Here is a 25,000-nt window from a genome sequence, read left to right as displayed (position 1 = left end):
ACTCAATCAGATTGCCACAAATGTCTGTTCATCCTGTGCATCCAGAACACCCGCAGGAATTGAGCACAGGTATCCAATTTTCCTCTGAGCAAAGTTATTTTTTTTATAGGTGGAAAGTTAAGTTGGCCCTTTTTAAACACCTGCACTGGAGCTCAGTGGGCAGCTGTCTGACCCAGCTTTTACTTTTTAAACAAGTCTTTCAGAAGGGATAAGCCCAGGTAGAGAAAAGCCAGTGCTTGGAGTGTTTGTGTGGAGCACAGCCTCACCACAGGTCCCTGGGGACATGGGGCAGGGGTTCAGGGAGTGGGTGTTACTCTGCAGCCACCCAGGGCAGTCCAAGTGTGCCAGCTGGCCCGGGGGGTGTTGTCCAGGGAAGCTGTGTGTCAAGTCCTGGGGCATCCCAGGTGGGAAATGCTGTCCTTGGGGCCTGGCATGTGCAGCAGCTGCTGGAGATGCCCTTACTCTGCAGTGCTGGGGCAGGAGGGCAGCAGGTGCTGTCCCCTGGGGTAGATGCTCTGGGATGATCCGTCCCTTCCCTCTGGAAACCCCACTTTAGCAGTGGGCAGAGTTTTCTCCAGGTGTGTGCTTACTGGAGGATGACACAACTGCAGCCATGTGGAGCTCCTGCTGACACCAGGGGAAGGGTGCCTGTGTGTTCCCAAGGCACGAAGTGGCCCCTGGGGTGGGATTTGAACCCTTTCCAAGTCCACAGTGGCAGGTGCCAAGTCACAGTTATACCCTGGTCACCACCATGAGTACAAGGGTCATTAGCGGTCGTGCTGAACTGGTCTGCAGCAGCCACCACCAAGTTAAGCCATGTCCCATGGCTGTCAGGGCTTTGGATGAGGCAAGTTAATGGTGGTGTTAGTGCCAAAGAACACAGCAAGGTAAAAGCTGTATAAGACAAATGCAAAGTAGGATGTCTGAAGCACAGATGTGCAGAAAAAAAACCAAAACACCTAAGGAGCTGAAGAGAGTTGTGCCTCTTTGATAAAATATTTTGCAAACCCCTTGGCTCCCCAGGAGTTAAAATGATGTGCATTCCTGTCCTGTTCTCTGTGCTGTCTCTTGCTTACTTATATCAGAAGGGAATATGAGAGCTGTAGTTTGTCTCCTGATCTTGGTGATGTAAAGGAGCTTCCCTGAAAGGATGTTAGATCAAACACCACAGATTTGCCAGGAGACGTGGACAAATCCTGTGGTGGTGAGATTTGAGTTTTTAAATATCTTTTATTTAAAAAGACAGAGAGTTTTACGTACTGGAGATCTCTGGGTGCATGGACAGGGTGCACGAGGAAGGTCTGACACCAGAGCTGTAAATGAGGACTGGTGCATGGCTGGGACTCAACTGGGAGGCTGTGATGGCACGGGTGGAAACCATGCCCCAGCCTGAGAAAAGTGGTGTCAGCTCTTGTGTTTTTCGGGAACAGTGGAAAAACACTGATATTTATTCCAGCATCCTGCTTTAGGGACTGTTTATATCTCTTCATTTGTGCATGTAACTCCCAGTGACACTGAGTGGACCCTCAAGGCCCCGCCGGCCCCATCCTGCGTTTCCGATGACTGCCGTGCTCTCGTGGAGGCCTGGGAAGGGTGTCCCGCACGGCTGCTGGGCTGCCTTCCCCTGTCATTGAGCCCCTGCCCCTGCCTCTGTCCCTGCATCTCTCATGTGCCTGGGGTGAGAGCAGCTATGCCATGGCAATTCAAGAGGCCCTCAGAAAGCAGCTGATAGGGAATAATTATTTAAACATGACACCTCATTCCATCAGAAAAGGGTACGCTGTTTACAGAGGGCCCAAGCCTTGTCCCCTTGAGATTAGCAGGGGTTTAACATTGAGCTGAACAGGAATGGGATGTGGCGCTAAGAGCCTTGCAATGAAGCCTTTTAACCTCAGTATTTGGGGGAAAGTCCCATTGTTCAGAACAAGCCCATGCTCAAGCCTCTCTTTTCCCTTTCTGTGTATTAGATTTCTGACCATAACCTGCAGAAATCCTTCTGTCCCCCGCTCATCATGGTATGAGATTATTTTCTCCCTTTCATGTCTCTAATTTGTTTCAAGGAATCATCTACATAAGCATGTTTTAAGAGTAACAAAAATTGTGCCATTGTACCCTAGTTATTGTCTCAATAGTACTCCTTTTTTATCCTCCTGTTTCTGAAGGTCTTTGGGGTTTTCTTCTTCCTTGGGGGTAGAGGTGTACAGGGGAAACAGGATCACTAGTTGAGCTGAGCACAAGTGCACAGGAGTGTTACTCTGGGAGGCTTACCATGATAAATTGGTCTGTAGGGGTTCACAGGGCCATTTTTTAATGCCAAGGAGTGTATTAGACACTGGTAAACTGGCCCAATTTGACCTAAGTGGAACTATTTTAATTTGTTTCCATGCAGGTTGCTGCCTGTACCTTTAAAATATCTGCTTTACATAGTCAGTGTCAAATGTGTTAGAATAATATTAGCACAGGTAAGTAAAATACCTTTTTATAAGGCTTTAAATCATTCCTGCTACAGTTTAATGTGTAAAGCTACAGATTTTCCCAATTTGTTCGTAAGGTTATGTATCACAGACCTTAAATCATTTAAGGTTTTAAACCTGAGGGGTTCACTCTCAGTCATGAACTGGAAAGCAGATTGCAAGAGACATTGACATGCTGATCAATGACATGAAGCCTCCAAACAAATCAGTACAGGACTTTAAGAGATGAAGCCTTACTCTGTTCTGTCTGTCATCAGAATTTATAAAGCATCTTAGTGAAAGCCCCTTGAGAATCATTCCTAGAATTTTGCAAGTCATGAGCGTCTATGTAAAATCTGAAATTTTTTTTTTAAACACAAGTAGCCTTGTAATAGCATAGCAAAAATGTAGTCTGTGATGTCAGTGTAGGAGTACTAAGAACCTGTTCAGTGAGATAACATCTTTTAGAAACCTAACAGTTTATTATCCTCTTTGCTTCTGTTTCTTGGTTTTCTTACATTGAATAAGCCTCAAGGAAACACTAGAAAGGTATATCTTGAGGTTTTAAGACATCAACAACAGCAGAAATTCCAGACAAACAAGCTGTCACTGTTTTCAGATACTGTGCAACTGAAAATGTTGGATGGGACCTATGTTTATCTGCAGCAGTCCAGGGATTTGCTTTTCCTATGTGTCCAAATACTGTAACTGAAACACACTTATTTAAATTCTAAAAAAATGGCATGGGCCTTTATAAATGGGACCTGAGTCCTGTCTAAATATAACTTCATATTTGGGAAGACCTAATCTGATGAGAAGGGTTTTCTTTAACCATTTACAAAGGTTTTTTTGTTCTCTCCAGTTAACATTGCAGTGCTTGGCTTGACTCTCCCATTGGTTTGCTTCTCCTCTAGCTGGGGAGGAAATGGGAGTAATGCCTTGAGCCTGGCTACCACCCCTTCAGCTCAATACAAAGTGCCTAATGAGAAGATAGGCTTTGCCTTTTGGGGCTTATAATTCAAGTAGAAACCCAAGGAGAGACAATTGGAATGTGAAAGAAAATTAGGCATGAGGAGAAGGCAAAAAAACCTGTCTTCCTATGTGTGAGGAACAGTGGGGATGGCAAACCAGATGTCTCCTGCACAACTGTTTGCAGTTTGCTGTGGAAATGTGAGTTATAAAGGAGGGGTGTAAACTTTAGCTGTGGTAATTCTCCTATGTCAAAGAAGCTGTATGCCAGAATCATCATTCGGAGAACATTTCAAAGCGTGACAAAGACTGGTTCAATCTGCAAGCAAAGGATGGGATTTAGGGAGTGTTGGGGTAAACCATGACAATGACAATAAGTAACCTGTGTTTGGTGTGGTGGAGAAACCAAAGGAGTGAAAAGAGGAGGTGGCATGGACAAAGTGGGACACTCTGCAGTAGCATTTTGCATTGGGTGCTATCGGGACAAGGTGGAGATGGGAGAGACCTTAGAGGGTACATGAAAAGTGTTGTATTGGTATTGCACTAATACTGGGCTGTGCTGCTTAGTCCTGTTTTCAAAATTACTTAATATTGTTTTCATCATTAATAGAAGCCCTAAAAACTGTTGTTTACCCTTCAAGTCAACAAATGGCCTTGTGCAGCAGCCTGGTCCTGCTGGTGCTGACCAGTTTAAACCAAATGCAGCAAAATGGCCAAGCTCTTAATTATTTCCCACTGAAATGAAGGATGCAATTCTGTACCACAGCCTGGTAGGGGGGCTCTGCAGAGAAGTCAGTCCTTCTCTGGGAAATCAGTGTTGGTAAGGTGAAGCCCTAAGGCTGTGGTGCTTGAACTGGGGTTTCAGAGCCTGTTGTATGAAAGAGTTTGGCTGATGTAGATGTACAAAGTGTATTATTTGGAAGTGACCTTTAATTTCATTTGTTAGACATGCATAGGAATAAACATAGTTAGAATTCTCAGTCATAAATTCTTCAGATTATAGCTTCACTCGAGTGAACTTTATTTTGCTCTAAGAACGCCCTTTGTTTTTGTTTCTATTTTGCTTACTAATGTAATGGCCCTAAATTCACTACTGACAAATATCTTGGAAGTATTCTGGCTTGGCTTTTACTGCTGGCTCTTATCTCTTTTAAGTAGGGTTTATTAGATGAGATCATCTACAAAGGACTTATTTCTGTTATAAAATGGAATTAAAAAAAAGTAAAAATACAATTAGTAGCTGTTCTCTTTTTACTCAGTTTGAAAGATTAGAATATCAATGTCAAAGAGAATAACTGGGTTTCTGGAGTATGCTGTGCAACTTTTGTTTTATCCTGTTTTGTCCTCTTTTGCTGTACTGTCTAGGGGAAAGGATCAGAAGAATTTCATTCTGTTCCTCATCATTATCTTGAGGAGAGGTTTTCCCTCTCAAAACAATCCTGAACTGAAAGAAGTTTTCAGTTCCCAATATGAAATGACCACCAAACATGTACATTATGAAGGCTTAAAAAAAAGGTGTTAATCCCATTAATATTCTAATTCTTAATGCTGTCCTGTAGATTGTCTGCTTGAGGTGGCATTGTAATATTTTAACATAAATATCTGATTCAAACACTGAGTTTTGACATATTAAATTTCTCACAGGTTTTATTTTTACAGTTGTGACCTTCAGTACCTATCCTGTGTCTCTTAAGAATTTCCTCATCCAGGGAACAGATTCACTGGCTTAAGAATAACTGGTAAGAATACTTACTTATCTTGTTCTCATAACATTTTCTTCTACTTATGGATCTGAGTATAGGTTTGTTTTTCCATATTAAAAATATATTAAAACAGAGTACCTAAATTAGATTTTAAAAATCTGTTCTCACATTTTTTTTTATTACTTCTTCAAAAATATAGTGTTTATGTCTTGCTAAACTTTATTGTAGTTCTTTCAGGGTATGGTGAGCTACAAATAGATTTTTTTCAAAAAAAAGTCTGCTTGGTGAAATCATGAGCATTCATCTTTATGCAGTTGATATGTAATAATTGTGTTGGGGATGAATCATCATTTATTACTTTATCATCAGACTGCTGATTTAAAAAACCCCATGACATTCCTGATTAAATTCATTTTATCACTTTTTGGGTTTGTTTTTTTTTTTTTACCCTGTAAGTTCAATAGAACGTCTCATGCATATTATTAAAAACCATATTCTGTTGTATATTAGCATGAGAAGAACACCCATGAAAATCAGTGGGTGGAGGGGTGTACTACATTGTATATGTGATTTTCCTCTGAGCTATTCCAGTGCAGAAGAAGAAAAGCTCCTGTAAAGTCTGAGAAATCAGATTGGTGTGGAAATAAGTGTGAAATCAGAATTGGGTTATTTGGCCCTCAGTTTGAAATAAAAGTCTAGCTTCCTAGGAAATAACTAATAATTAATTCCACATTCTACATGCATTAATTGATTCTTAAATCAAAATTTCTGATAGCTTCTGCTCCCAAATCAAATTCTTATGTTATTTCTCTATTATAATTGTTATACTGGATTGTCCATTCGTTTTTATATGTTGAGAATCAGTAGAAATTGTGTGATTCAGTGGAGTTGTGCTGATTTATAGCCGATGTAAGTGAGAGGATATCCAGGCATATTAAAGCTTCAGTAATGCAAATGCATAAGCAGGTATTGAATTACTGATGCTAATGGAATTACTCACGTGAGTAAAGTTAAGTATAGACGTAAGTGTTTCCAGGATTGATGTCCATACTTATGAATTTATATCATTTAAGAGTATGGCTCACAATTTTTAAAACTTACTAATTGAATGTGAGCTACCGGATTTTATTCTAGACAATTGACTCAGAAAGAATTACGGTGACTTGATTCTAGAATAATTCCATCAACTTCAGAGAAGATATGTGGATTTTTTAATGCTGTAAATAAGGATGTAGTTTGACCAATTCACTTCACTGATCCCTACTAATATCAGGAAATACTTGCCAGAGTAAAGGAGGAGCACAGAACCGGACAATTAGTAATACAAATGGTTTCAATCAAATGGTTAAATAGCTCAGCAAAGACGTGGTTCGTTTTGTAATAGCATTTGGAATCCAAATAAAACCATCTGAGAGATGTGCTGTTTGTTGTGATGTTAATGCAGAAAACAGAAAACTCTCAACATGTCTTGAATTTCAGGGGGGTGTTATGAAGCCACTGTATATTTAAAAAAAAAAAAAAATTTCCAAGCCCACAAACTTAAAATACACATGCAGAAGCTCTTACTCGATTCTAATTAACAAAGCTTACCTTTCTCTTGACCATAGAGGTCATCATGTAAACTATTTAAATTGATAGTAATATTATGCACCACGAAATTAATTTTACATTGTATACAGTTTTTATTGTGACTTTATCTTGTTTCAAAAGTGCTTACTTTCTGATTTTTGTGGATATTACTGACTGGATTACTTTTATTTTGGTTTTTACACAACAGTTATATTAGAAATTTGCTGTTTTATTCTTACCTTCTTAGTAAAAATCCTTTTATCACACAATGGGTAATTTATATCCATTACCAGCCCTTTCAATCCTTTTCAGTGGTGCTGTCAGTGCCTTTGGCACAGTAATGATTAATGTGATCTAATAATAGTGTGCCATTATATTACCTTAGTAAAACATGTACCAACATCCTATTCAGATCTACCAAATTCATAGCTTCCTATAATATTTTTGTTGAAAGACAGGATTACTATTTTTCAAAGTGGAATTTTTTTTTTTCCTTTAACATATTTAATGAAATTCACAATTCTTTGCCATGGTAATCTTTGTGCATGCATTTGGGCTTGATGGGTGAATTTTATATCATTCTGCATTATTATGATTTGTTAGGCAAATTGTTTGACACGTAAAGAGAGATATGCATTACATTGTTTTGCTTTGTTAAGGGTGCATTTTAAGCATTCAGTACCTTCTGATTATTCTGCTGTATTTATCTTAGCGGGTATATTTAGATTGTATTATGCAAGAATAAGCATTTGGGCTAAAATGTGTCTCTTTCTGCATTCTAACCCAGATACTGCCACATACTGCAGAAGGCAAACTCTCTGCTCCTCTGCCCAGTAGTACCAGTTTTGGTTAAGTTTCTTTGCTGTGGTCCTTGCTCTTTGCCACTTCCTTGCTCCTTTTTTTTCTTTCTTTCTTTCTTTCTTTCTTTTTTTTTTTTTCCCCAGTAGAAACATGCAAGTGGTGCCCAGCTGTGAGCTGGAAACTGGGATTGTGCAGTGCTATGCCTGTAGTTTTCAACCCAAGGTACACACATTTGACAACCAAATTCATGTGTATCTGCCCTGTACTTGAGGGTCACTGAGGTATAGCATTGCTTGACCCCAAACTCCAGCTGTCAGGTAGTACCAGTTCACCTGAGAGGCAGAGAGACTATCCAGGGGACACATTTTTGGTAACAACAAGTGTTGTTGCTTATAAAAGCGTTGGAGTTATCTGTGTGTGACTGCCTTCTGGTCATTCCAGTTACATACCTGATGGATGCAGTGGGGGAATTTGCTGCTGCTCTTGCTCTAAGACCTGATTCCCCCAGTCCTCTGAAACAGGCAGGACTTTAGTCATGGCACTCTTTCCAGCCTTGGGTTCATCTATTTAATAATGCTCCTAATCAGCATGGCTGAAGAGTTTGGGTAACACTGCATCTTCGCAAAGCATCTTAAATCTTCATCACCCGGAGATGTCATTATTGCAGTCAGGGAGTCACATCCTTAACGCTGTCGCAGTAAAATCAAAATGAAACAGCATGTCCACATTTTAACTCTACTTTGTGATGTTCTGTTAAATACATACTCTTACTGTTTCATCATATCACAATAAATAATGAATGAGAAAAATATTTTAATCTCGTCAATACTGGCAATGTCTAAAAACAAGCCAAGTGTGTGTATGCATTTATGTGGATTCCTTATTTGATTTAGGCTAAGCGATACAGCTGTAACATGATTTGAAATATGCAATCAATGTAAACGAAGAAAAATATTTTGAATGCAGTATATAAACTGCGTGGTTCTTTAGACATAGTTTTAGGGAAAAAAAGATGATGACTGTCATACATATAACAATAATACTACCCCTGGAAATATATGCAGCAGCTTTATTTTCTGCCACGGTAAAGACAATCTTAGGTCTTGGTCATTTAAATCAAAGACATTCTCATCTCTTCCACATAGCTGATTCTTCATGACATAACAAGAAATGAGGGAGGAAATAACGCCTGAAATCTTGGTCTAACATTGCATTTAAAAGGTTTAGAGAAAGTTCAAAGAGATGCTTCCCTGGTTTTAGTGGTAAATGGTCATGTACAAAAGAGAAAAGCCTTTTATAAAGATCTCTCCAAAATCAGTTTACTAATGGAGATATAATTTGTTAAAGCTCTAACACAGCTGTACCGGTCTTGAATTAGAGATGCCTTAGGTTGCACTGTAAGTCACTGGACAGTCTATTGTGCAGATTGCATTATACCTTACTGCTTTATTACTCCTAGATCCTACAGTTGTACTAGTCAGGACCAAGCAGAAATGAAAACGATGCCTTCCTTTTCTTGACTAAGAATAGAACGGTCTGTGAAAATTTTCTCCCTCATCTCTTTACGTGCAACTCAAAATAGGTGTGGCTGACTGCAGAATAGACTTCTCCATGGTCTAAAGCATTTTCAGGGCTTGGTTGGTTGCTTCTTATGTTGTTCCTTTCAGTGAGAGGTTGTTCTGTGAAGTGCATGAGGCACCAGGTGCATCAGGGTAGTTTTATGTCTGTTTATTGGTAAAGTAAGATTTGAAGCCAGTGAATTGGCCAGCAAAGGATTATTTCATCTGCACACATTTCCATCTTCATTCTGATGGGATAGAGACTCTGATGTGTCACCTCTGGGAGTAGGGCTGGTTAGAGGAGGGAGAGGAGGACCCTGGGGCAGGTGCATGAGCTGTTAATAAGAGCACCATTACAGTTCACTGCCCAGTTTAAGCTCCTACCCGTATTGCTGTACTGTGATCCTTAACACACTTGGGTAAGTTAGGAAGTGGCTTCTTTTGTGCGACTCTGAAAGAAAGGCCTCCCAGTAAGCAGCAGCAGCAGAATAAAATAAATTTTTTAAATCTTGGCCTATTCTGGAAAGATAGGAAAGCACAAGAGGACAGTATTTTTGGCTTTTAAGGCTGATTTTATTTCTTGTGAGGCCATCACGTCAATGAGTAGAAGTGGCAACTGGTAATTCTCGGGTTATATTACTAGCCACTGAATTACTGTGTGACTTTAGTAATGAAACATAAACGTTCTCTCTGTTCCCCAGTGGGCATAATACCATTTACCTGTCTCAAAAATGCTTTGTAATTTAATTAACACTTGGAGTGCTCTTTGAGATCCTTAGATAAAAGCAGGCAAAATGAGTCAATTGTTACAGAAATCCCAATTTATCCCCATTTAAAAAAAATTACACTTTGTCTTGACTTTTTCAAACCTCAAATAATGTTTGATAGGAGTTTTGGGCTTTGTTCTTACTGGTCCTTAGAGTCACTTATTCTAAGTGATTTGCATAGGCATGGTGTAGGTACTACTTTTTTTTTGTTCAATAGAGTATTTTGGTGGATCATAAATTACCAGTCCCTGTGCTGGGAATCTCTTTCTGAGAGAAGCATACATTTTCAGAGGAGAATTTGAGTTTTGCTTGACAAGTCTGCATTATTCTTCCATATATACCTTTAGATATATACTGTTTGGGGGAAAAGATTATAAATTTTTAGTTGTGCACTGGATGTAATAGCTTGGTCTTTGTTTCATCAAGTATGCTAGTATCTTGCTGATTAATTACGTGATTGTACTACTGTAACTACAGCTGTTCAACAACCATTTGTAATTAACTCATCCTGTCCTGGCCAGATCACTGACCAGTGGCCAAACCAATTATTTCCTGCATTTAGACGATCACTGTCTAGAAGTACACACTGATCAACCTTAGACTGAAATATTTAATTGTTTAGATACTTTTGTTTGAATATATACTTTGTAAGATGTGCAGTTAAGCTGATTTTTGCATCTGCTCTGACCTCCAATAAAGGTTTGGGTAAGGCAAGCAGAAACACTTGCAGCAAGTGAGCTGCAGCTTCAACCCTTCCATGCTTTCCATCTTGTTTTGGAAATAGTCAGACCTCTCTCTCAAATCCTAAAGCCCATCTCTTTGCTCCGGGGTACCTAATTCATTATCACACTTTTTCCTCAGCAAGTTCATGCACTCACGTGAGCTTTGCTGCCTATCACTCAACTTTCTTTTCAGGGACTGTGGAAAAAGCACACACATACCTGGATACAGCTGGGCTCAAAGTAAGGTTCTTGGCAAAAAGTCTGTGTTCATGCATTTCCCCCTTGTAATCTTCCTTCTGCCACTATCTTATTTTAACAAATCAAAGGGAGTTGAAACACTCTTTTAAAAAGATAATCTCAATAAGCATCTTACCACTAGCAAAAAGCATGGCACACCTGTTTGTACACAGCTTGGATGAAATATCTCAAAGTTGTGCTAAGCGAGGCTGCCATTCCCTTCTGGTATCAAAATTGCCATTATCTTGAAGTTTTAAGTTGGACTATTTGCCTAATATCATATAGTAAAACTTACAAGGGAGTTTATACCTTTTGTATTCTTTCCTTCATCTTCTCCAGCAGTTGTTTCAGGAGAACTCTTTTGGTTTTGCTTTGATAGTTTAAATAGACAGTCCCGTGCAGTTGTGGCAAACCAAGGGGTGACTCTCAGCTTTTATGAAAATCTGGTAAAGCTAGAATAGCACAAGTGATCTACCACTGCTTTTTGAGTATTTTAGAGTAACACAAGTTCTGTTTTACAGAAGTTGTTAATATTTTCCTGACTCTACAGCTGACTTTCTTTCCTTCTGTATAAATTTTATTTTTTAAATCATATTCTACCACAAAAGGTTTGGAGGAAAGATAAAGAGGGAGATCTTTGTGAAATTCATCCCTCTGCCCAGCTCTAGTGACAGGTAACAGTGCTGGGCAGAAGTGCAAACGTGCACTAGCCATGTGGACACCTGTACATGTGTAAAGGACTCTCTGAGAGCAGCTTGCTTTCAGAACAGGTGAAAGTGTGCCACTCTAATGCCCAGTCGAAAAGCAGAAGCCTCTCTCCCTTTCTCCCTCATGCCCTTCCTCGGGAATATTTCATTTTTACTGAAAGTGTGGGTGGATAAAAATAGAGCACATGTTAACTCTCTTAATAGTGATCTCAAGTGTTGCTTTGAATGGACATTGTCCTCTGAGCTAAACACTGGAGGAAAATTCTCGTGTTCCTTTTCTTTCCTGTGGGTAACTGCACATTGCATAGCTGACCAAATATGCCAAGACTATGGAAAAAAGAGAAAATGGCAAGATGACTATTTCCCCAAAACCGTAAACACACATTGCAGCCTGCCTTCTTATTTGAGAATGCAAGATTTTACTTTTTGAATAACTACTGTATTTTAACAATAGTCATCAAGTGGTTGCTATGTGATACACAACAGTGTTTTTCATGAACTTTTGGCTGCTGAATAAGCCCAGCAAATATGGGTTCTTACCCTTTTAGTTTTCTGGGTCAATTCATTTTGCACAAAGGAGAGAATGATAATTTGAGTTGTAGGCAGAGAATGTTTTCTTCACATGGTAGGAAAGATGAAAGCTGTTTTTATTTGATTTCTTTTTAAATTAAAAATTATAATTCTTTATAGAGTTACAAATAATTATCTTATTACTAAAGGCATCCTGTAAGCTTGTTAGAGTCTTTCTCCGTAAAATAGTTGCTGATTGTCACTGCAAACTAAAAGTGAGAGAGAAATATAAATATATGTGTGATGTATATATGTGGAGATTTTTTATTTTTTATTTTTTTTAAATGCTGTTTGATTACCTCAAAAGTAAAAACCTGGGCAAATGCTTTTTGTTTGCTGGGTGGTGCTGGCTGGTTACAGACTATATTAAATTGTTATCTGAATTGCTTTTCTCTAAATGCTCAGTCCTTTCCTGCTCATGGGTCAGAGAGGACAGTGTCTATCAGATTTAGTTGGCTTCCTGATGGGACACCACATTGAGGATGCTTTTATGTTCTTATCTCCTGTTCTTCTGTTGTTGGAATCCCATGGAGCAGGATTTCTGAAAATTGTGGATCTAAAATCTGTGTGAGAGCAGGGGCTGGCACTCAGTAATGGGAGGGGAGGGGGCAGGTGAGGTGGCAGAAGAGCAGGCAGATGTCAGCACCTACTGGGAACACCACTGAGGCACAGGATTAACGCCAGTTTACGTGGGGGGAGGAGGAAGACTCCAGAATTAGGGATAAAGTAGGGTGTTTGGGATAGGGAAGGAAGGGTATTCAAGGGAAGGAAGAGAAATTATTTCCAGCTGTGCAAATGTGTGAGATGTGTACCTGTCTCTCTAGTTTCTCAGTGCTGAAGATCTCCTTTAATTGTAATTAGCTTTTGCAGTAAGTACACTCGCAGGGAGTGGTTCAGGAAAGCTTTGATGAAGAAAGAAGGGCTGGTTTGGGAGAGGAGTGAAAGTTGGAAGAGTGCTGAGGACAGATCCATTGTATTGAAAGAGTTTTGGGCAGGGTGAGCAAGGAGGTTTAGGTTAAGGATTCAAATGCCACTAAGATAGGAGGGGTGGAAGGTTATCATGCTCTTCTGTGAGGTGTTTCTAAGCCAAGAACTATCCTATCCTGTATCAGATGTGTAGGGGCCCTTGTTTGGTCATGGCCAAATTAATGGAGAACACAGTCTACGTGGCAAACTCAACAAGGCTTTGGAGGGTGGGTAGTTGAACCATTGATATCCTGGTTGCTGCTGCTGGTATTATACTGGATTTGGTTACTCCAAGGAAAGTACAGTAGTAATTACTCTTCCTGTCTATGTATGACAGCATCCACCAGTGCTCATCCACACACTTAGGTGTCACAATGAGATGTGTTTTAAAATGAGAAAGATGAACAGATTTCACCTGAGCATTGTGGCTGTTTGTTCTCTAAGGGTCTTTTCTTCACCCCTTTCCATGCTTCCAAATCACAGCTCTAGAGCAAGCTCCAGAAAGGCTCCATTTCATGCCATCTTTTCTCTAATCTGGATATAACTTCAGTGAATTATCACAGTGGCTGTAGGCCTCCATTTGTGTAATTTACATAATTCCATTAGGTTGAATAAATTTACACAAATTTGTACCAGGTGCTTCTGCTGAGAAGGTTTGTGTTGGTTATTTTTGCTTTGGGTTTTTTTTTGAGCATAGTAAAGCTATTTATGCATATGGTTACTGTGGCAGATACAAGTGTTTTACCTTACTTGAAGAACTACATTAGAAAGGAGAATGAAGGAAGTTACAATATAGCCCAGGTCACTGTGTCCTGACAATCTTCAGAAAATTCTTTTTTTCTCTCCATTTGCCATTCTATTAAAAATACCTATTGCATGTTTTTAGTTAGGTTCATTCCAAATCCAGTTTTGGGGGACATATCTTTTATCTTTGGTCTCAGACACTGCATGACAATCACCACAGATGATAACATTGCTCAAATCGAAAGAAAATTCTTTCATGGGTGGTACATTTTTATTTTATTTTATTAGATGTTTCATGTAAAGCATTGGGATAATTTTCCCTCTCAAAGTCATATCATACACAAAGCTGTCTTCAGGGCTATTTCTTCTAGTTCACTGGACAGCTGTTCTGCCTGAAAAGAAAGAAAAGATCATATATCAATCAAAGACTTCAGGAGAATCCTTATGTTCTTTAGCTAATAGGAAAATCCTAACTGAGAGTTCTTGATCTTCTGACTTCTGCTTTTTCAGTTTGGAGAACTGCATTGATATATTTTGCAAGACTATCTGTTGGATTTTTTTTTTATTGTTTCTTTTGTGTGTCGTTTTGATGCTTGGAGGGTGTTACAAACTCATCTTCACTGGCAACAGCCACATCACAAGCAAAGAGTTTTCTTACCCCTGTGACTTGATTCATCCTCTTCTGAATGTCACTATGGGCAGAAATTAGTGCTACTTGGCAGAATCAAGGTTCTCTGCTCTGCTGGTGCTGAACTCCTGATTTCCAGTGGAAAAAGACTAAGAGGCTGAAGGATGTGCCCAAGCTTTCTTAACTTGTATAGAGGTCTGTATTTACTCATCATTCTGCAGTTCAGTAACTCCATTACAATGAAATAACTAACAGGGAATAAATTTATTTTTTAAAAATATATATTTTATTACTATTTTTACATTTACCTTAATCTGTCATGCTAATTTAAAGAAGATTCAAAGCACATTAAAATTCCTCGCCTTTAAAAAATATTCAGAATACTTTTGTACAATTTACTAAATGATGTGTAAATCCAGTAGCAGAACTGAATTTACTTTGTGTCCTTTCAACTCTAAGTGTGGGGTGGAACACATAGGTGACTTGGATGCTGCCATTTTAGCCTAGCAGTGATTACATTCCAGAATGGAAACCCCATCCCTGATGCAGGGTTTTCTGGCCACTTTACAGTATGAACTGAGGGTCAGAGCACAGGTAGACTGGGGCCAGGCTGAAGGCTGACTTGGACACAACAGTAGCCCAGAGGAGCTATTAAGTGAACATGGACATTTTTGCACAAAGGAAAGACAGAACTAAACTCCAAGAAGAATTTTGTATCCACCTGTTGGTGCTCTTCAAAGCAGTCTGTTACACGTTCATGCTATGTCAGCCTTCGATGGTATCTTCAGAGCCCAGGCAATGCCAGGTGGGGCTCAGCAATACACAGATTTGCAGTGTTTTGATGTTTTTTTGCTGAAAGAGACCCTCTGTTCTCTAAGCCAGCAGACCTTGACTTTGGTAAGGCTTTGCAAGGGCTGTCTGGCCTGGATTCCTTTATGTAGGATTGCAAGCAAAATTAAGGCATGACGCAGTTAATTATGCAGTAGAAAAGAGGTATGAGAGAAGGAAGATGTGCCAGCATAATTGCAGTAAATTCTTGTATTTACATATACTTAAAGTTGTCCTGATCCAAAATTTCCTGGAGCGAATGAATTTATTGATTCTAAGCAGATCTTGGATCATATTGCTTGCCACATTGGATCAGAATATTGGGCCATCAAATGCCATTGATTATGACCAGGAGCAGAAAATTTAGAGGAAGAGGCAAGAAACCTGTGATCAGTCATTGCAGAATAAGCTCTCCTAAAGGATGGTGTAATTATAAGCAGGACTCATGGCCAGTGTGCACAACGTGATAGCTCCAAACGAAGGGAAAACAATGGGGATGATTTAATTCTCTTTTGCTTTGAAATAAAAAAAGATCAGTTTTATTTAATCAATAGACTCCAGGGTTTGATGTATGGATGAAAACTTACAATCAGTGGAATAATATTTCTGGTTAAGCACTTCTCATCAGGAACTTGTTTGACCTGTGAGCTGCTTCATTTTTTAAACTTAGATGTCTCTATTATAGAACTTCTAAAGATTGTTGCAGTGCCAGCATGGGGAGTGTGTGCGTGCTTTAATACGGATGCATCTTGTAGGAGAGGAGATAAACCTTTTTCTTTGTACACAGACACATACATGATTTATCAAACATATTGTATTACTCTGTCTTTACAGTAAAACGTACAGTGGATGTGAATTACTCTATCTGTGAAGGATTAGAAACTCTGATGTTCTGTCTTGTATTCAGGAAGAGGATTACTCTACAGATAACATGCAGATAATTTACTTTTAGTGAGGTATTGCAGTTTAAGGACAGCAAAATCAACTTTCTTGAGGTAAAAGGAATAGGAGTTGGTATAGAACAATACAGTGTAGTTGACCAGTCACAGGAATTTCAAGAGAACATCAGAAATATATCATTATATATTTATTGAAGAGTTGTCATTTCCATTATCCCCAAATGATCTTTTGATTTTTAAGAAAATAAAAATATGTTGTAAATGCTGAGTACCTTGAAATTCCTCAATTTTACTGCAAGTATTGGCATGATTGGCGGCATTACATGCCAGTAGCTCATTTAAATATGAAACATCTGTACATTATTATTTAGGGATTTTTCATCTGTTGATTTTAGAAATGAGGGCTTTATGAGTCCTTGCATGCATAGTTGTGTGTTACTTATATACAGAATCAGTCAATAATGAAAGAATAGGCCAAAAATATACTGTATATGGTTTTGTGATTAAGACAGGAAATGCAGAGTGTATGAAGAAATAAAGTATGCACTGCATTTGATTTTAGGTGTGGCAGCAGCAATTATGATTTTGTAACAGTGAATAACATGACAGTTCAAAAGCACAGTGAGAAGATTATGCTTTCTTATACACAGCAATGTAAATTCTTAAAATAACAATGTAATTTTTACATTTTTCACTGCATATCAGTATAATCCAATTTAGAACAATTTATTCTCAACAGGTATGGTAAAAATAGATATATCATTCTGGAGCGTGGTATAATACATTAATTTTTATGAGTGAGTTATGAAGATGTACAACTCAGGACCTAGGATAAACATCATATTCCTTAATTAATCCATTACATTATGGCACATATGTGTCACTTTTATTATCCTAAAATGAAAAATGTTGGGGAAAGAAAAGAAAGCTGGTGGTGTTTTTTTTCTATATTAGAAAATCCTTCTTCTAAAATCATGAAAATCTAAAATCTAATGCAGCAAACACTATTAATGAGTTAAACATCAGAATTCCTTGAAGACTTGTAAGATAAAGAGTGATCATCTTCTGGTAATAGTTCAAATACATTCTCAGCTCAAATATTTTAAAGCTTCTGGATGTAGTCCCTACATGTTTAAATTAATCTAGACCACAACTAGAGAATGCAGGTGAAGCTGTGATGGAGCAACAATATAGGAACAGTAGTGGAAAATGAAGAAAAAAGAATTATCTGTCCCTTTAATATCCCAAAATGCCATAATATGGGTGCTTATAGTTTCTGAAGCCACCTGTACAGATCTGCAATGAACCTTTCTGTGTTATGGATCTTACTGTAGGTTTCAGCCAAGATTCTCCTTTCTGCCCCATCATAGATCTCCAGTAAATCTGGTATGTTTGTTTAAAGGACAGGAAACCTGTAATTTCTAGAGGAAAGGTATCAAAATGCCTCTTTTTGCTTGAATGCTCTGGCCTCAGCTTAGGAGGTTGTTCCCTTTGACTCTGAGTGTGGGTGGGTGTCACGTTTTAAACTCAGTTTTATTTTAAGATGGGGATGAATATTAGCGTTGTAATTATAAATATTTTGCATTTACAGAGGAGGATCTACAAGAGCTTTCGTCATCCCTTGGTTAAAGAATTAAACCTCGCCACGCTCCTGCCAACCAGGTAAGTTGTGTTAGTCCTGCAGGTCCTGCAGTAGTTTGGGAAGGGGGGATGATTTTCTAAACATGGGTCACTGGAAGAGCTATGCTGGGCACATATTGGAACAGGCTCCAGATCTCCTTCACTTCCTGGTCTGAGGCTTCTTCTCAACAGAATTTATCTGTTTGATTATCTAATATGGGAACTGTTTTTCCAAAATGTGGTATCTCAGTTGTATTTGTGTACTAGAGCTGAGTGCTGAATCAATCACTTGCAACTTGTCTACTACACTGTATAGGAACTTCCTAATATCAAACTCATAAGTTTATGAATGTGTATTTTGTGAGCCCAAGAGTAAATGATCTTTTACATATCTGTGTGAATACATTTTAATGTGATTTTACAGTGTTAGGTTACCTGTCACTATTTGTCATTTCTAAAATCTGATACTAATAGAATTTAGTATTTGTCATTTTACATTAAAATAAGAATAGACATAAGACAAAATAACCAAAACACTATTAACGAAAAAATCAAATTAGAGATTATTGTGTACTGAAGACATGAAATTTAATACAAATTAACACAATACAAAGAAATATGTTTTTCTGCTATCTCAGCATTAGAAGAATAGCTCTGCTTTTCTCCATATGTCTGTGTCACCAGGTTGTTATTTCTTTTGTTTAGTCATATAATAGAATGTGTTGAGACATATTATCCTCAACTTGTGTAACAGCCTACAAATACTGATTGCAGTTTGAGCTTGTTATGGAAAAGTATTGCCCTGTGGATTGAGAAAATGACCAACAGCGGACTATAATCTATGAAGCTGAGAGTAAAATTGCCAACTAGAGGTCATTTTTCAAACCAAGGGGCAATAGTTTTCTACTATAAACTGAATATTACAGTCAGTATATGTTTTATTAAACCATTTCAGAAACTTGGGAGCAGTTTCATTTAAACTTCTTGCTTGATGTGGCTCAGAGAACAGGCCCAGGGCAGCTCACAGAAGAGGCCTGGCATAGTCTCTATAATAAATATTCTGTATACGCAGTAATTATGAAGGCTTTAGGGTCTTTATGGTGAATGGCCATATCCTGCCACCATTCTGAATCCTTAGCAGCAATTGAAGTCATTAAGATTTGTGTGTAAAAATCAGTGCAGGCCAATGTTTCTTTCTCACTGTAATACTGTGACAAACTAGAGCCAAACTATACAGAAAGGCCAATTATGGCTATTGCAGTCTAAAAGATTAAAAGGAAAACACCTTTTCCTTCTCCACACCCTTTTACTGCTTTTCTCTCCTACTGAGGTGTGTAGATGATGACACTCACACAGGGGTGATTGCCCAGTGCCTTAGTCAATGACAGTATTTCCAGTCTGGGATAACAGAAATGGCAACAACATGCGTGGACAAAGGGAAGTCTTTAACCTCCTCCTCTTCCACACCTTGCTTATCCATTGAGTTCTGCCACCCTGTGCCTGGGGAACAGAGGTGCTTTCTGCAGCCATTGCTCAGAGTGACTCTTACTGTCAGTACAAAATCCTCACTGGATTTTAGGTTTTAGGAGGAGAGTGATGGGGAGTTGTAGCTTCTCTGCAAGACAGGGTGGGGGGCAAAGAAATATCAGAAAGACCACAGTGTCTTACAAAATAAAACCTTTAACTTTTTCCCTGAGAATCCCTGATGGAAGTATTTTGTTTAGAGCTCCTTGTGGAACTTAACTACTTCTGCAAGCGTCAATGGCAACTTAACTACCCTACAGGATTTCTAATTCTCTATTTTGGGGCAAAACTCATGGTCTGATCCTGGTTTTGTGGCATAACCACGTCACAGTCCAATGCTATTGTGTTGTCCACAGTACACATATTTCAGTTTCCTGCATGCCTAAGTTGCAAATTCACGTCAGAACCATGTCTGTAAATTGTGTATTCCCATAACCGGAATTAGAAATTTCTATCTGCATTTGCCAGATTAATGCATGGTTACAGCTGTAGCATGGGCAAATTAGGTGCAAAATATGTTTTTGTACTTGGAGTTTTTAAAAACCAGACCTTACACCCATATGTGTGTATATATTATACAGACACGGACATAATTTTCAAATGGTCATAATTTTAAAGGTCTGCATAAAACTTCACCTCAGTAAGGGTGATGGATTAGAATAATAAAAAATGGAGCAGCAAAAGACCTGTTATACATCTAGTCCATCTTCTTGACATTACGGGATTGTTCCCTACAGGGTACTTGCTAACACTTTGTCCAGGGCAGGTTTAAATGTCCCAAGCAGTGAAGTTCCAACTGAAGTTTGACAGATATAATTCAAAGGATATTTTTCTGACACTCTGTCTTAAATTGAACAGTTTACCATGCTATGCTGGTCATAATTTCAGCATCCTGTCCTGTGTGTATCTCCTTGGTGCTTCCAGGCTTCTGAATATTTGCAAAAAGTCTCCATAAATTACTTTGGTATTGACCATCCCATTTTCTTTCATCCTTTACCAAACACTGTCACTGGGCAGATTGTGTGGGGTTTTGTCCCCACCCCCCCAAACTCTCTTTTACATAAAAAGACTGGACCAAATGAAGATGATGCTATGAATTTAGTGTTGCATATATTGCATAATATAAACACACACTATATATAAGATTATGTATCTACTCTGTGTTCATTTCTAGAAGGATGTTGTTTAGAGGACTGTCTGATTGTATTGGACCCTGTACAAACATATAATTAATCTCATTTTTAGCAATGCTTAGCTCCAAGTTGAGGGTGTAGAAATATAGGGTTATTAGTTTCTAGAACATTTTTATTATGCACTTTCTATTTTGATTGACAACTATTAGTACTTTAAGATGACAGAACTAAAACTTATGCTGCCAGATAGCATCAGATGTAATGTATGCTAAGTAAACAGAAGCATGTGAGCAGGATAATATTTATTGTATAGTTACACAGCAATGTGGTAAGAGACTAAAGAGAAAATTATTCTTCAAGAAGGATATTTGATATTTTGCGCTTTTTAGAAATGCAAACATAGGACTGAACTTTGCACCCTGTTTCCTCAGGGTAGCATGCAGGTTTTATCATCTGTCTTGGCTGGGTTGCTCTTGAAAGATTCCATTCTTCACCTTCTTCTTTTCTCTCAAATTGCCTACATAGGAGAGTAGCAGAAGAACCACTCCTTTTCCTGGACAGCTTTACTGTCCAAGTCATCTTGTGGGGTGAGAGGCACAGTCAGGAGAAGTGTTGTGTGAGAGGAGATCCATGAGGAGAAGGTTTGGGGCCACTGACCAAGTCAGGTTGCAGTTTCTCATTTGGGGGAAAAAAAAAATAGCCAAGTAAATAATCATTTTGTCTCCAGAACAAAAAGAATTGTTACTATGAAGATGTGCAAATTTTCCACATATTTCTAGTGAATATTTAATACAAAGCAATTACAGGCAGGGCAAAAGTTATATAGCTTTTAAAAACCAGCGAATAAAGAGACTCCTGTTTTCATGACACAATTCACCCATCTAAAACTACTTATGGAATTCAAGTTAAAAAGAAGCTGGAATGTTCAGAAGGTTGTGCTTAGGTCTGTGTGCCTCAACTGCCATGCTGGAGCCAGACCTGGTTTAGAATGGAATGACACATATAAACAATACAAACAAAGTAAATGAAGATGTGAATTCCTGTGCTGGGTTAACAAGTAAATGAAAAATAAGATTAGCATTAATCAAAGAGGAGGAAGACTCTGAGCTGTCCTTTTTTTTTTCTTTTTTTTTTAAACTTATTTCAACTTGCATCCTTCAGAACGAAAAGTACTTGGTTTAGTGTTGCAGGAAGTTTACCAGGCACAGAATATATTAGGCAGAAGTACCTAGTTTAGCTTGTGTAGTGAAAGGAATAAAGCAGTGTTAAGCTGGTGCTCTGCTAGTGTTAATATTTTGTAATTTAGATCTATCTTGAATAAGAACTGGTAAATTGTACTAAGTTCAGGGTTTTTTAAACATGTGATGAAGAACAGCTGCATATGTCCTTTGCACAGCATCAACACAAGTAGCTGTAAAATCACAAGCTAATGTTATTAGGCAGTTGGTTTTGGTAAACTCAGATTAACGGGAGAAGAGAAGGAGAATTGGTGATATTGATACATTTGCCTGTTATTTATGGTCTTAGGTAAACAACTTTTTGCAGTCATTGAGACAAAAAATATCCATGTGTGGGGTGTTTTAATTTTTCTCTGAACATGCCTTATATATTTATTTATATATTTATTTATTTATTTAAAAATACCTGATCACATACATTTATTGTGAACTGTCTGGTGAAGTTCTGCATTCATTCCTTAGATATAACCCATCGTATTTTATTGTTGTAGAATTCTCTTTTGGATTATAACCTCCTCTTTCCTCTTAGGTCTAAGTGGTTGACTGCTGCAGCATTCAGCCAGTGCACCTTCTGCATTTCCTTCAGCTTTTCCATTCCTTGAAAATGGCTTTCCTATTGACTTGTGCTTGGCACTAGGCTGATGCCATTAACAAAAACATCAGTCTTAAAATGTTTATTACGAGTCTTGATTGGTGAGAGAATTGCAGGTGCTTGTGGAAGTCCAATTTGTGAATAGTAGTTCTTGTCGATCAAGGCTGTGTCATTGTGCCTGACGCACTTGTGAACTGTTATCAATCCTGTTACCAATTTATGTCTAATCCCTTCTTGTCCATCTGTGATGCTTACGGTTCATCTCTTTGGGGCATTAATATTCACGTTTCAGAATGATACATCTAATGACCGATCTCACTTTGAGGGAACGGTGCCATGTTATGATGGAATAAAGTGTCATAAAGTCTTAGGTAAATAAGCCAATTGGTATGGGAAGAGAAAAAAACCCTTCATCTGGCAGGAAAGAAAATAAGAGGAAAAGCTGTGGTGAATGATTCTTATTGAAACAGGGGTATTACCCAGCAGAGTATAAATGAGGAAATGTGCCATCTGCACCACACTTGTAGTTAGAATGAGGGTGGTTATATGGAGGTTAGGATTATGTAAAGTGCATTTCAGATACCCTTTCTGGATTTTGAGCCATGGTTCCTGTAAACTTCTCTATTATAGTCCAGCCCAGTGCAAATCGTAATGCTTTGTTCTGAGATGTGGGAAGAATTTTGTCAGAGATGTTACTCAGAAGGACCTCAGCTACAGCCTTAGATCATCAGGGTCAGGATTTCAATGCCAGTACTGTTCCCATTTAAATATCTTCTTTGTCTCCTGTATTGTAAACCCAATCCTCAAAGGCTTGCTTAGGGTTGGCACTGATATTTGATGGGAGCTGCAAACCCATCAGAGATCAGATGGAAAATATGTATATACTGTGTCTGTGTATTGTATGTGGCAAGGCATAGTGATGGAGTAACGCTTTAATGTATACAGGATCTTTATTATGCAGTCAAGTGGGGAAAAAGTGGATGTTTCTATTTATCAGTTGGGTTTTTTTGTCTTGGGTGTTTCTATCTTTGACTGATACAAATATTTTGGAATCTAAACATATCTCTGCAATACTGTTGTGTCTTTGTTCTGGATTTCTTTCATCTTAACTTATCAACACAGTATATGAGCCATTTTATCCTACAGTGTGATCATCATCCTAGTGTGTATTTGCTCATTAATGTCAGGTTAAGATCTAAAGAAATACGAAAGTAGGAGTGAAATTTCTTTTTTTATTTTTATTTTTTTTTGCTTTGTTTGTACTAATCTTTTTATACTAATAATGATGCGAAAAGGAAAACTACAGTACTGTGGCAATGGAAAAAAGAAAAAGTATACACATTTTCCACAAGTGCTCTACTGCTTCCAGTCTTGGGTTGGCTTAAATATTAGAACTCAAACATGACCTAAAACAAAAACTGATCAAGTCTCTCTTTGCAGTAGGAAATAATTAGTTTGGTATTTAGAAATAATTGAAACATCCTAATAAAATATTCCTTAGAAACAAATGTATATGAAATGCACATTCTAATATTTGTATTTTTTCACTGAATAGATTTCTTTTTTCACCCATGTACTTTACATAAATTTATGAACAGTTGGTAAGGTCTGTTTTTATATACCTGATATTCATAGTAAAGAAATTTTGAAAGGAGAAAGTACCATGGAAAAATGTAAGATCTAATAATTATTTTTAAACTGTTATTGGTTGTTAACAGGACACTTTTCTTACATGAGCCCTCTTCTCTCTTTTTTTCCCCACAAAGTCATCCTAGAAGTGTTTAAGAAGGCCTTTGCCTTCCTTAAAAAAAAATAGAAACAAATTAAAACAACTTTCTGATTTTCGAGTAAAAGCTGAAATTTTCCTTGAAGGGTGCAGACAGGAGGAGAGAGAGATGCAGGAGTGGGCCAGTGAGACCACAATTTATGCATCAGGGTTTGGGTATTTTGTCTAACTTAAGGTGTTGAAAATTCTCACAGTTGGAGCCTGCTCTTCTCCACTAAATAAGCGGGAGTAGAATTGTTCTAATCCTGGTCATATGCAGCAAAAAATGCTGGGTGAGTGGTTTGGAGAGCAGGGGGACAACAGTGAGGGTAACCCACAGTAGGTCCCATGGGCAGTGACAGGGCACTGATCCTTGTGCTGAGAACAAGGGGCAGAGGAGGTTTCCCAATTGAGCAAAACCCTGAAGCACAAGGAGAACTTGATGTGTGTGAGTTGTTTTGGGGAGGTCACGTCTATGCTGAAGTTGTTAGATGGACCAGTCTCATTCCTTGACCCCCACCCTTCAGCCTAACCATCCAACCATCTACACTGTTTATTTTTATTCTTTAAAATCATCCATTTGTTTTGTAGGGACAGGTCACTACTCACAATCTCACAAAAAAAAAAAAAAAAAAAATAGTTAGGAGTATGTTTTGTCTTGAAAACTTTTAATTTGATTGACATGAGTTCTAACATATGGTATATACTCTGGAGTTTACAAGGGGAGGTATGCAAATGTTTTTATGGAACTGAAATGCCTGGTTTGCATTTGATGTTTTTAGATTGTTAGGCTATATTGTAATACAGCATATTAAAACATAAATGACAGAATTCAAGGACAGTGTTTTGACTTTTCTAAGGTAAACGTTTCCATATCACAGTGTCAGTTTTGGCCTGTTTTGGGTTGGAACCAAATTGTCTGCTGAAAGTTTCATTTTTAACAGATTTACCTATGCTAATGACTTTAGCAGCTCTGACTCTTTCATTTCAGTCCTCCCTGAGAATC

The 25,000-nt window shown here is 38.2% G+C and overlaps 1 protein-coding gene across 8 annotated transcripts in view; it reads left to right on the top strand.

Moving 5' to 3' along the window:
* Positions 1-25,000, top strand: part of ZNF536 (zinc finger protein 536) — a 346,468-nt gene that overhangs the window by 49,433 nt on the left and 272,035 nt on the right. For 6 of the 8 annotated variants that reach the window (XM_050311211.1, XM_050311210.1, XM_050311205.1 and 3 more), the window contains exons 2-3: positions 5,082-5,161; positions 17,714-17,784. The gene's annotated coding sequence lies outside the window, so the exon portion shown is untranslated. Of the gene's footprint in view, positions 1-5,066; positions 5,162-17,713; positions 17,785-25,000 lie in introns of all 8 variants that reach the window. The other 2 variants (XM_050311207.1, XM_050311206.1) reach the window with 1 other exon arrangement.

The sequence above is a fragment of the Myiozetetes cayanensis genome, unplaced genomic scaffold, assembly GCF_022539395.1.
Source record: "Myiozetetes cayanensis isolate MyiCay16 unplaced genomic scaffold, myiCay2020 scf16, whole genome shotgun sequence".
In the NCBI taxonomy this organism is placed as follows: domain Eukaryota; kingdom Metazoa; phylum Chordata; class Aves; order Passeriformes; family Tyrannidae; genus Myiozetetes; species Myiozetetes cayanensis.
Note: the sequence above shows the minus strand (reverse complement) of the source record. Positions and strands in the feature narration are given on the sequence as shown.